We start from the raw sequence: 13,663 nt of genomic DNA, 5'->3' as shown, positions 1-13,663 counted from the left end.
CATACAGGTGAAAGAATACTGTCTCTATACATTTAAACTTAACGTTAGTAATCGTGTGCTCTGACATTCCATAACACCGTTAGTGTCATCCACTTGCATTGGGAGCTCAGGGAGCTAGAAGGGATCACAGGCAGTAGAGAATTTCATACAGAGATTGACCTAAACTAAGGTGTTTAGTGTTTGGAGTGTATGATACAGAATCGTAGAGGAGCGAAATAACTAGTCTTATTTTAAGTTTTAGGGGTTTAAATCAATTTTCGGTATGACTGCCACCCAAATCATCAGTGGACACCTTAGTTTAGTCCCAAATATAGCTGTAACGGATTCTGAAGTCCCTGTGGAAGGGTGTCTGGCAAAGGCAGTCAGAACGCCAATAAATTTCATGGTTTTTTTTATATAACCTGTACTCCTCCAGAACTATGTTTTTCTATTTTGAGAGAGAGAGAGAGAGAAAGTTTGCAAAGATGTGATGCAATATTATTACATGTTGTAAATGTCAAAATCGCTGGTAGTTATGATAACTTACACATGTTACATGTACATCTGTAACAATACTTTTGACTGGTGTATGTGTGATAAGTGTATGTAAATGATATGATAATGATATGCTAACTATATGCTAATTATATGTTAATTATATAAAAAATATATGTTGACCATACATTTGAAAATATGCACATACTTGCCTACGTAGAACATAATTATTTAAAAGTGCATTTATGGTAAATCATGTTTTTCTGATAATCGTGTACAAGTTTATGATTGAAGTTGATCAATGCAAAATTTCTGAAATCAAAAGTTAGGGTGAAAAATTATGAGCCTGCAGCCTCCAAATTAACACTTTTTAACTAACTATGTGATAAGTGTTTGTTTAGTTCAATTATGGACTTAGGTTCAATCCGATTCTGTGGCTTAATACTGATATTTGCAGTTATACCAGAGACGTATATATTACCCACACATTCAGACATGGCTAATTTAAAGAGGTTTTTTTTGTAAGTGTTATGCCTTTAATCGGTTACTTTCCATTGGAAAGAAAACAAATAAAAGATCTTTGCAATAAATCTTGGTAACAGTGAAGATTAACATCATTGTGAGTACTTGACCCATTTTATACAATAAATATTTTCATTTAACTGGAATTTTCGTATGTCAAATAATGTCTGTGTTCCAGTATGATAGTGCTATAGACGTGCTATTATTTAAGTACAGAGTGTGAAGTCCACCCGTTCATAGTCCAATATCAATACTACCCAGGGAACTACAGGTATTTCCACGGACGTGCAAGTGAAATAGTAAAATGTAAATGATCTTATAATAAGAAGTCACCTCTTGACTTGAAACAGAACTCGGAAGAAATTGAAAGTTTGAAATGTTCAAGTTGTGGTACTGGGCCATATCAGTATCTCCATTTTTAATAAAGATCGAAAGAAGATCAAAATTGTCCTGTGGTAATATATGTACTTCAGTATATTATGTCCTTGATCACAGCCAATTTCATTCAATAATGTTATACTTTCTACATGATTAATTTCAAGATTAATGTTATTAATTTATACCTTAGAAATGTCCTATTCATTTAAAAATGTACAATTATTTGTCGGACACCGATTCCTTTATTGAAACAAGCGTGCATATAATTCAGAGACTGCCTTGATTCATTATGAAAAGATATATTTTTACTTAATTAAAGATAACGCATTATGAAAAAAATATAGCCATTAATACCTTAATTAGAGATATTGTTCTTTGATTATTTGTCTCAATGTTGATTATTTTTAAAGGTGCACAATATTTATCTTCCAGATTTGTTCAAATGTATGAAACTGTTCTCATGCTCAAGCATGGATTTCGTGCTCATGCCTTTTTTCTTGTTTCAGTTATTAACTAATAAAGAAACATTTAGAAAACTAACTAAAGAGACTTTAAGCCGGATACTGTATTTGACTTTTTGATTGTTTTACATGATTTAAGTGAATTACAAGGAATCTGGTTTGAGCATAGAATTCATGCTTAAGCATGATAACGGTTTCATGAATAAGGGCCCTGATTTGTCCATTACCGGTTTGCTAAGATCCAATGACGCCAAGGACCATAAACCGAGGTTGACTCCAATCGCTTCCAACATACCACACACCAGGTACATTGTAATGCCTGGTGTCTTGGAAATCTCAAGACTGCCACTTCTTTCTCTGTCATTACTCTCCTCTTTGCGGAAAGACCAGCCTCTATCGATTGAGTTGGAAACCTGCGACATCTTGGTTTGTATGCATGAAGCCGTTCTCGTGCTTAAGCCTGCAATATATGTGCTTAAGCTCACTCAATTATGCACATGTAACACGGTCAAAACTTCAAATGAAAATTTTGAAAACGGTGTTCGACTTCAAGTGTCTCCAACTGTCCTCCAAATCATTGAAAAAATGTGAGTTTTTATGAACAAGTCACCGGAAATTGTAATTGAGCAGAGATTTTTTGTTTGAGTATGAGAACGATTTCAAGAATACGTGTCCAGCTCCCCTTCTACATGTACACGTAAATCGAGCGCCCATAAGAACTGACTGCAAAATGTACATACTGGAGTGTATTGCATAAGTACGTTTCTTCACATTGCTGTTCCCATGGGAAGGTCAGCTCGATTATTAATCATTTTCTGTGAAGGAACAATAAGACAACAATTTTCTTCCTTGGTTGGATTGTCAGTGCCATATAACTGGGTTCTACACTTTGTATCCACTGTTCCGCCCTGCAGATCAGTCCACCACAACGGATATTGCGAAATATGACTGCCCCGAATATTCCAAGCTTAATGTCGACTCTCAAATATGTCTCCATCTTATATACTATAATTGTTAAATAATTATATATTTTTTTATAGCTCGTTAAATTTCCGGTAGTGCTGTTTTGAAACTGGCCTGTTTTGATAAGAAAGCCACCTCCTTTCCGCTTCGTCTTTGCATTCTGAGATGAAGTACATGTCTGTCCGCTCCCAAGATCCCTAGCTCGGAGCTGAACCAGACCACTTTTATCTCAGCCTTTCTGTAACGGTTGTTCAACAGTTTCGGTTCCTTTCTCTGCCATTTGAATACCTCTTGTCTTCTGTTATATTGTTTCTCCAGCCTGTTTCCTCTCTGAACCAAATACATTGCTGTCTTCTGCATAGATTTGCTACATGCAGCAGAGACGTGATCTTTGTTGTATATCATGCATTGTACATGTACCTAACCGAAGTCCGGTTTCCATGTACCTTTGTCAATCATCTGATATTATCTTGCTTTCTTCTTTCATTCCCATACGTCCTATTAATTCTAAATATCAGAGCTACGTTTGTATTATTTCGTCTTTGCGTATTGCAGAGTTATCTTCTCTTGGGAGCAGGTATTGATTGTTACGTCATTGGTTTGTGTGGGAAAATTACGTCGTTTTCTCAAAAATTGATGACGTTACTCTCACAAACAAGTGACGTAACAATCAATACTTGCTTCCAAGAGAAGATAACTCTGCAATACGCAAAGACGGAATAGGTCCGAATATCGTAGATATTGTATATTCCTTTGAAGGAATCCAAAAACTCTAATTCTACGAACTATTGAGTTGGTTGCGACCCCGTAACGCCACCGAACTAGTATTTCCCCTATCTTCCCATTGTCGCCAATATGTTCTTATGTGTCATATAGTCTCAACTAAGTCACTGTTTTAATAGCTAAAAAGGCACATTTCAATATTTTAGAGATACCTTAAACACCATCAGCATCGTATATATACAGTAAAGCCCCGATATAATTCCTCTTCGTTACATTTGTCATTTTGCTTGCTGCCGATTTATTTCAAGTTCCCTTTTTTTCGAACATTTTTTAAAACGTTTCTCTCAATATATTGCAAAGTCAAAAAATTACACATCCAAGTCTGTTTGTGTTTTACCCCCTATTAACAGCTATGGTCATTTAAGGACAAGCCAGATTTTAGTGATGGTGGAAACCCGGAGTACCCGGAGAAAAACCACCGACCTGCGTCCAAGGACTGTACCTGCATGGTCACTTCTCTGCGCCGCGCCCCAGTGGTGGAGGGTTAGTGATATAGTTTGTAAGAGACGCTTTAACCATTCGCCATCCCCCCCCCCCCCCCCCCCCTAATAAAATTACACAAAATATCACTTAACTAATGGTGTCTATTATTTATAAAATGATTTTTAAATATACATACGTGTATTAATGTTGATGAATCTGTATAATTTAGCATACCTTGGCACATACAGTATAAACACAGATGTGACATCAATGTGGGTGCGTTGTTTTGTGCGTCCAGAACTTAATGTAAATATAATAGTAAAACCTCGTTATACTGCCACAGTTTACACAGTTAAATAGTGACGTTATAAAGAATGGTTTACGATATATCGATGGAGACGTAGCCAATAAAGAATTATTTTAAAAAGGGGGTATTAAAGTATGAAATGAGAGGCATTATCCCAGGGATTCAATGTATGTTTAGTATCTTTTTTAGATAACGGGTGTCAATTTCACATCCTTGTATGTATCCGGAAAGACTTAAGTGTACAGATAACTATGCACATTTTGTTTAAATCCTGAACAATCACCGATAAACGTTTGGTAAAACAAACACTTGACTTTTAACAATTCAGCAGGAAAAGCTCATGATGGGCAGGATATTTAGATTAGGCCATAGTGGTTTTTTTTTTGTCTATTTGCGTCAAGTCACAATTTCAGCAATGCACAAAATAAAGAAATCCAAATTGATTTGAAATGAAAGAATAACTTCTAGCCCTCCACCACTGGGTCGCGGGTTTGAGACCTACTTTGATTGGTCGGTTGAGGGGTTTTACGTCTACACTTACTGACGAAGTCGGTGTTCGGTCGACGTGAGGGGGTAAGTTGGCGCTCGGTGATTCTACAGTCATAAGCCCATCAAGGTCACGCTCCAAGGTTGCTGTGGTCCATCCACGGAACGACGTCGTTAGTGTAGTCCCGGCTGCCCCTTATGTGGTTCGAGACCTACGAGGGTCAGTCGCCAGGTACTGGTCGTTGGTTTTTTCTCCGGGAACTCTGGCTTTCCTCCACCAACAAAACCTGGCACGTCTCCTTAAATGACCATAGCTGTTAATAGGAGGTAAAACACAAACAAACCAAAAGCATTTCCAAAAGGTTGGACACGATATGTAGTATTAGCTTGTTTGCTATCGACCTTATTGAAATTATTTGAACCTTAAATTGACTATTACCTACATTGAAGGTCACAAGGAGAAATGTATTAGCCAAGAATCGAACAACTGGTGAGAAGTGCTACAGATCAATTAGACCTCTTGTTTTCCCCTCTCTCTTTTTCGTTGTTTTCAACCCCACATTCATTTTGGATTTGCTATTCGGGTGGTCAAGAGAGGACACCATCTTAAATTTCACTTCATACACAAAAAATGTAATATGTTATGGTGTTTGTTTTTTGGTCACACAACCATGAACTAATGCAAAATTTTCCGATTAGTTGGTACAGTATGATGGACCATTTTTTACTTTTCATAAGTATTTTCCTGTTACCTGGTGATGACTTATAAATTTTAATATGATAAACTTCAGCAAATGTAGGGGAAATGCTAACATTGCGGGAAAAAAGTAAATTATTTTGAAGTAAGAAGCATTCAAAAGTTAAAATGATCGAGTTACCTCCCCTCTTTAGTGTTCAATTCCAGTCGATATTTATGTATTATTTCTATGAAACAGAAATAAATAAAAATTAGCCTGAACAATGCAAATAGGTCTGTGGAGGGCCATTTAAACCCAGGAATAGATTTAGCTGATGTGTCCCTTCGGACCATCGGCTAATTGATAAATTAAATCAGAAAAGTTCATATATAGCTCGACATAACACGCCCCTAAAACGTATTACAAAATAGGATTAGGTTTTCATGAAGGGGGGGGGGGGTATAAGATCAAGTTCTAGTCCGGTTTGCACGTACGTGTCCGCCCATACTCCAATTTTTATTATAAACACAAATCTGTTTTTCCCTTTCACATAGGGAATTAATCTCCTAGTATGGAGCGATGACTGTTCCTTTCGCGAATTTGTACTAATTAGTCTATATATAGATTAACCTAAACATGTCAGGTTCATAACACCCCTGAGTGAAAATGATGTATTACGAAATAACAAGTAATCAGTCGCTAAATACAAAAAACAACGCGACCAACAGGGTGCAATGCTTAGTTAGCTTAACGAATCAAATGACACTTCAAGCAACTGATTTTGTTTCATCAATTTATTTAATATACAAAGTTATTTTATTTCATTTAATCATCTCACCATCCCAATTCAAATAATTGAATATTTTAATACAGTACAAGTTTCAATATTTTGAATATTAGATAAAATTTTCCTTTTGGCGCTTAAGCTGATGAAGCTTTACCGAACCGGCTGTTGATCGCCAATATTTACATTGTTAACATCACGCTCAACGTGGGTTGCTCGTCTGCAGAGGATTTTAGCCGCGTTAGTATCACAAGTTTTGTTTCCGTGTTCGAGTATTTCCGTTACTGTCAGTCCCTATCGGTACGGTACCAGGTGAAGGACGGTCGAAGTGGGATAATACTCGGTAAAATTTGCAATATTCGTGAATACACTGCTATCTCTCTACCGAGCCGAGGTGAGTACACAAAAAATATATTACAATGGTACATTTATAACGGACGTGCTATACTTACTGTTCGTGGCGTTTTATTAGCCGAATATATACTGTACATGTCATTAGGTGTCTAGGAATTCATGATAGGCCTATTGCAAACACATGATGGGGCTCCATTTACATGTATATATGCTGGCAAGTACAATTGTGTACTATCTGCTATATGTAAACAATAACCCAAGTAATCTATTTCTTCACACTCTTTGACGCCGTATTAACCGTTGTGTGTATGATAGATGCTTCAGGAGCTGTGACTGCATATTGGTTTTATGTTTGATTATAAGTAACGCTTATAGTTGATGTGATATAGCTAGGATAAATCTACGTAGATGGATGGGCGGGCCAGTATTAAATTTAACGGTTTTCAAAATAGCTTGGGGGAGACGATCGCGAAGTTTCCCCAATACCTTATTCTTTAGAAAGTTAGTTGTCTGTGGACACCGGTTGCTGAATGGTAAGCCTGCGTTGCATCTGGTCCAAATACCACGTACAGATATATATACTGAGATATATGTAAATGTATAGCGAGGTACAATTATCTGTCAAAATGTACGTGCAAGTCTGGTCGGTTTAATTTGGACCACAGGGACTTGGGGGAATTTGTTACAGCTATATATTAGGATCTAAACTAATGTGTTCAGAGTAAATTTACATGTTTAAGACGTTTATAAAACGACTTTCGGTAAACATGTCATGATGACACCCCCGATGCATTACTCTGAACACCTTAGTTTAGGTCCAAATATAGCCGCATGCCTATGGTTTGGACCAGTTCGGGTCATCGACTGTCTGTCCACTATTTTTTCTGTGTTTTTAACGTCGAACAATACATTTACGATAGATTTCAACTTCCGGGAAATTCAGTATAGAATCAAAAATTAATTGATGTTTGTATTGTTGTTAGAACAAACGGTACAATTGTAGCTGAAACCACAGGGACCTGAGAATTTGGTACAGCTATATTTGGACCTAAACTACGGTGTTTAGAGTAACTTTACACGTTCGAGGGGTTTAGATCGATTTTCGATAAAAATGCCATCCCAATAATCATATTGAGAATTTGTTAAAGCTATATTTGGACCTACGAAAATCGATCTAACCCCCACCCCAAACGTGTAAAATTACTCTAAACATCTTAGTTTAGGTCCAAATATAGCTGTAACAAATTATCATGTCCCTGTGGCTGAAACAAGGACATCCGCAGTCTGCATTCGCATGTGTTACACTCAGTATGCATTTCATTTGTTCATGCTTATTATAATTAATTGATGAAATATTTATTTCCGTTGGAAAAGTAATGGCTTCGCCGGGTGTGAATCTCGTTTATCTGATACATTTGTATCACGTATTCATAGCGGACTGTGGTTTAACGATTGTGTATTTGAGCCTTAGCTATCATACGTTTGCGCCACCGGGGTGTTTCTGGTAATACTACATGTGTTTACTGACCGCGTCTGACATTCAAATTACTTGACTGATTTAAATACGTTGATTAAACCTTAAAAGATGTATTGTAATGGTCTGATCGATATCTACAATACACCGGGGGGATCTGTCTGGTAAACAACAGTCGTTATACAACACGGAGAAATTACCGTATTATTCCTAGTAACAAGCCCGTACAGGACAATGTGACGCGCCTCTAATTCTCCAAAGTTTCTTGTCAGTGTGAATGCAAAATTAGTCAAACATACCATGCAGTTACCACCTTATGGGATATAGAAGCATTTTAAACAAGGGCAATAAATCATGATATTATTATACCGAAATATAACCACAATAAAACGGAAAATGTGATCTGGTTGACGCGCAATTGCTGTCGTCTGCTTGGTTCTGGCGCGTTTTTCTAGAGAGGCTCCGAAATAGGGATATATAACCAACATTAACTGCTTTGAAAGGAACTATGTATTGCCCTCATTTTTTAACAGATAGACTTTTCTATTCTCGTTTTTACTTTCGCAACAGGTGATGGAGTTAAACCCATTCCGACCAATCATGACCATCCTGGTGGAGTTGTTCAAAATTATCCTGTTGCTGGTCTGGCACCCTATGAGGGGGGTCTTGGAGGTGTTCGTACCAGCCCTCAAGAGGACAAAGCGGTCGTGAATCATCGCAAGGCAATCAAAACCTGTGTAAATAATTTTCTGAGGAAGATTTGACGGTCAACCAGCCACCAGCTCATAAAAAAGGATGTACAGTACAGTTCAGTTGTGTACAGGCACCAAGCATGAGCTAATACGTTGTGATTGGTGCTTCGACAGTCAGACGGTGATTATGGAGGAAGGGTAAAAAAACTGGACATTGAATAAAATTGCAGCCGAAGAAGGAGATTCTGATCGAGTACACATCTTTATGTACAGAACTACAAAGTATAACCATTGGATGCATTAGGTACTTTTTGTATATGTTTTCTCTTCAACATTTAAGAAACGTTTTGGAGAGAATTTTATTTCTACTATCGTTGACACTCGTTGGTTGATATGAAGAAGAAACTGTTCAATGAACAGAACGCCATTTATAACACTTAAGAAGAATTGTGGTAAGCGGATCCACAGGGGCATGGATCGCACCCCTATTTTTTTAGATTACAAGTAAAGCGATCCATGCCCCTGTGAGCGGATCATGTATTCTGTGGCAAAAGGGAAATTATTTAATGTTTAACAAGTTCTCATTAAATGCGGAGCTGAACAACTTTTATTAAAGAACTCTTTAATTTTAATCAGATGTTGCTATAAAATCAAAACAAGTAAAATTCTTTCAGACTGTAAGACTTTGTTTTCGCATCTCATGGATAGCGCGTCAAACTATTGTACAGCTTATTTCTAATACTATTCTAGTCTTTTTATGAATTCTTTAAATTTATTTGGTCTTCTTATTAATTTCCCTTTATAGTTCATATGCTGCACACACTCATAGACTTAAACACGGTGAAATTCTTCTTATTTCGGTAAATGTATTTCTAGTCAGAAGTCATATGGTTTTCTTGTGCTTTTTTATTGAACAGATGTAGTATGCTTTTGTTTGTATTTTCAATGAAATATAAATCAGCCATTTTTAGGTGAAATATTCTTTACACCGGAGACTTATGTTTCGGTGATCACAGTAAATGTACAGGTTGATGAAACAGGTTTCGATATCACCTAACAATTCTCGAAATCAGAGATGTTTTTAGAAATACTGAAACTGAAACCAAAACAAGCAATAAACATGTCCTTATCTAAATAGAAATGCGTACTTTTCTACACATATTTTTTTGTATTTGATTCATGCATCAAACACAATATGATCCTGGTTTATACAGGGTCCTGTTTAGTAGGGTTGCAACGATATATCGCGATATTTTGAATACGGTACGATCGATACACAATATTTCTTGGGAGGTCGGTATACACCTACGATATTTTCCGGATTTTTCCGTTTCTGAAAAGCGCGACACCTCCAGCTCGGCATGTACGTCGAAAGATGCGAATTGTTTGAAACTTTGAAGTCATGCCCAATTTGGACCAGGTTTATTTCCAGTTGTTATATATTGCCATTAAAATTTGCAACATGTCTTTTCTCAATGCTTCTACTGTTACTTTATGTATCTTGATACGTATCGTATCGTGACCAAAGTATCGTGATACGTATCGTATCGTGGTCACAGTTTCGTGATGCGCATCGTATCGTGACCACACTATCGTGATATGTATCGTATCGTGACCACAGGATCGTGATATGTATCGTATCGTGACCAAAGTATCGTAATACGTATCGTATCGTGGGCACAGTTTCGTGATGCGCATCGTATCGTGACCACAGGATCGTGATATGTATCGTATCGTGAGCAAGGTATCGTGATACGTATCATATGGTTACCACAGTATCGTGATACGTATCGTATCGTGGTCACAGTTTCGTGATGCGTATCGTATCGTGACCACAGTATCGTGATACGTATCGTTGCAGCCCTACAGTGTTTAGACAGATTTTAATGTTAAATTTAGATTGAATGTCAGGTGTTTATGTTGTATAAATTGTGCAATATGACGGTAATGTCGACAATGTAAACTGCACTAGAGCATCCCCAGCTAGAATAACACACTCTGTAATTGAAATGTTTCCAGCGGTGACATAAAGCGGGGAGTCTAGACAATACACATGCTGCTGTTGCAGTACTTTATTGATGAATTACAAGCGGCACGTGTGGAAATTACAATGAATTCATACACAGTAATTATGGTATTATCTTATAATCATTCCATGTAACATATGTACCGTACGTTTGTTCAACATTTTCCATATCAGTAGGATCAGACCGTTCATCTCGATCTGTCATCGAAAAAACGACACACGTTAACAAAATGTGTATGCATTCATTTGCGTCCATGCAGGTTTTCAGGTTTTTGTTTGTTTAAATACGGAGTTTTTAGACAGATGTAAATATTCAGTACATGTTCATTATTGTATAGGCCATTGGAAAACATGCATGTGAGCTTTCGAAGTGTTTACTTAAAGAGTTCATGCTACTTTCTCACTTTGTTATGTACCTCCTATCCAAAAGAGCTCGTTTCGTATTGCTATGGGATTTATTCAATTATTTTATACTAAATAATTTAAAAGGTTACTAACAAATATGTGTTTATTACACACGTCATGTTCAGAACAATTAGATAACAGTTTAGTTTTTGTAGGGGAAATAACTCCAACAAAAGTAGCATGTAAAATATTGGACGTGTATAGAGTACAAGATGCATCATTTATACAATCTAGACATACATAAACACATGTCTGTCATTCATATTATAATTTTTTATCTTATTTTTTTCAGTCAGTTCTGTCAATCTCTTTTCGATTAAAAACTATTTTTGATTTCGAAGTGGATTTACAGTTGCTTCCACACACTGCATAGCGACTGTATTAAGAGTGAGAGAAAAAAATCTGTTAACCATACTTTGGAAGCAACAGTTCTAGTGCTGAAAGAAAAACAAAACTTGTGTTTCCTGTTTAGACCATGAATTAGCAATAAGCATTCCGAATTCGAACTGAAAATGAAAAATGAATTAACTTTTCGTCCTTAAAGCAAAGAGACATTCCTTATTACAAAACTCTTAATCAAGGACACATCAGCAAATAAATGTACTCCAAATGTCTCTGTCCCAAAAATCATTCTTTGATAACTGTTACTGGTTGACGTAATTCGACTGTGCAGGCGTTAAATGTTAATATATTTGTTTCAGCTTTCAGAAACACTTTACTACGTCTAGTGTTTATTAGTGCATGTAGCAGTCCAAAGTTTAAAAAAAAATACATGTATATCTATTTTAGTGTGATTTAATGTCATATAATGTACCTTGAACTCCATTCTTTATCATTTGCCGTCTTTCTGTAACAAAATTAACATTCTGTTGTTAATTTGTTTCCAAATGCTTATTGATATAATTAAACATTTAAATCCTTCTTTTTTTCCTCCAGTTTTCTTTGTTTACCAGTTGTATGTAACAATGGGAAGAATCTTGGTTTTAGACAATATTGAGATCTCATGATTTTTTTTTTTTTTTAATTAAGGCTCCCCGTACCACTGCAAAAAACTGTAAATAAGTTTTGAAAACCGTTTTTTTTTACTAACACGACTATAGCTATGATAAATCACTTCTGAAAAGAAAACAATACCTACGGGACTTTTATGAGAAATAATAAAAATAAAATGAACAAAATGTAATCAACAACAGTGCTATGAATGTAACAACTCACTGCTAGACTGGGGCTCGAACCATGCACTTCAGATTGTTATGCTCAAGTATCGCTCTAACCGATGGAGCGACCTGGCCTATATATCCAAACAGAAGTTTAAGGGAGGTTACTGTATATAGGAAAATCCACAGGGCCGTGGGTCAGGAATCCTGAAAGGTGTGTTCGGAAACGTAAAATGCAAACGTTAACAAAACATGTCTGATCAATATATTCTTATTATAACAAAACTTTATTTTTTTTCACTTTACTCGAATCCTGCGCCCAACATACGATTGTCGAGTTCAAGTCAGTCACACACATACATTTTAGTGTAAATACCTATACAGAGATGCGACATGATACGAAAGCTTTGCATTAATACTCCCGAGTAGACCACTTAGCTCAGTAGAGCCCTCATATCAGGGAACACCGGCGAATTTATATTTCAGTAATGAGTTGGTTAATTGTTGAGATCAAATACCGTTGGCGCTATACCTGTAAGTAATTTATGTGAATTGATATCATACATATAATGTGTAATGCAGCGTCAAAACTTACATAACGACTGTTGTGGTGGATCTTGAGAAATACCCCCCGCCCCGCCTCAAACACCTGTCAAACTAATTGGATCACTTCGCCCTTTTCCGTCGCATGCCCGAAATAAGACGTATTTACACGGAAATAGCCGAGCGTGATCCTATTGATATCGAACAACACATGCTCTTGAAACAGTCTCCCCTGCCCGACTTCCTCTCCCCTAAACATATAATTTTCACATATCAAACCAATCGGGTCACTGCGCCCTTTTCCGTCGCATGCCCGAAGTAAGACGTATTTACACGGAAATAGCCGAGCGTGATCCGATTGATATTAAACAACGCTGGCCCCTGTGTCTGATATGGCACACGTGTAGACAGTAACAGATGTGAAACAGAATCAATGACTCGAAAGTGATGAGGAACCTTACCGAGGTATTTGATCGATACAGTGCTAATCATTATTGCTCACCTGGGATCTTCACAACTCTTCAAATATTAAAAAAACAAACAAACGTGTTGTTGTTTATCAAATCACATATCAATCATTGTTTTCTAAATTATTCAATTAAAATTACACCACAAAGACTGATTTAATGATGATATTTTTTACTAGTTTAATTCATACGGGATAACTTTTAATGTTAAAGCAACAAAGATGCCACTAGGCTATTGTATGAAATCCTAGATTTAATCCCAGTTTAGCGAACGACAAAAATAACAA

This window comes from Mizuhopecten yessoensis, unplaced genomic scaffold, assembly GCF_002113885.1.
Source record: "Mizuhopecten yessoensis strain PY_sf001 unplaced genomic scaffold, ASM211388v2 scaffold10331, whole genome shotgun sequence".
NCBI lineage: Eukaryota > Metazoa > Mollusca > Bivalvia > Pectinida > Pectinidae > Mizuhopecten > Mizuhopecten yessoensis.
The sequence above is the reverse complement of the archived record's forward strand: the minus strand, read 5'-3'. Positions refer to the sequence as shown.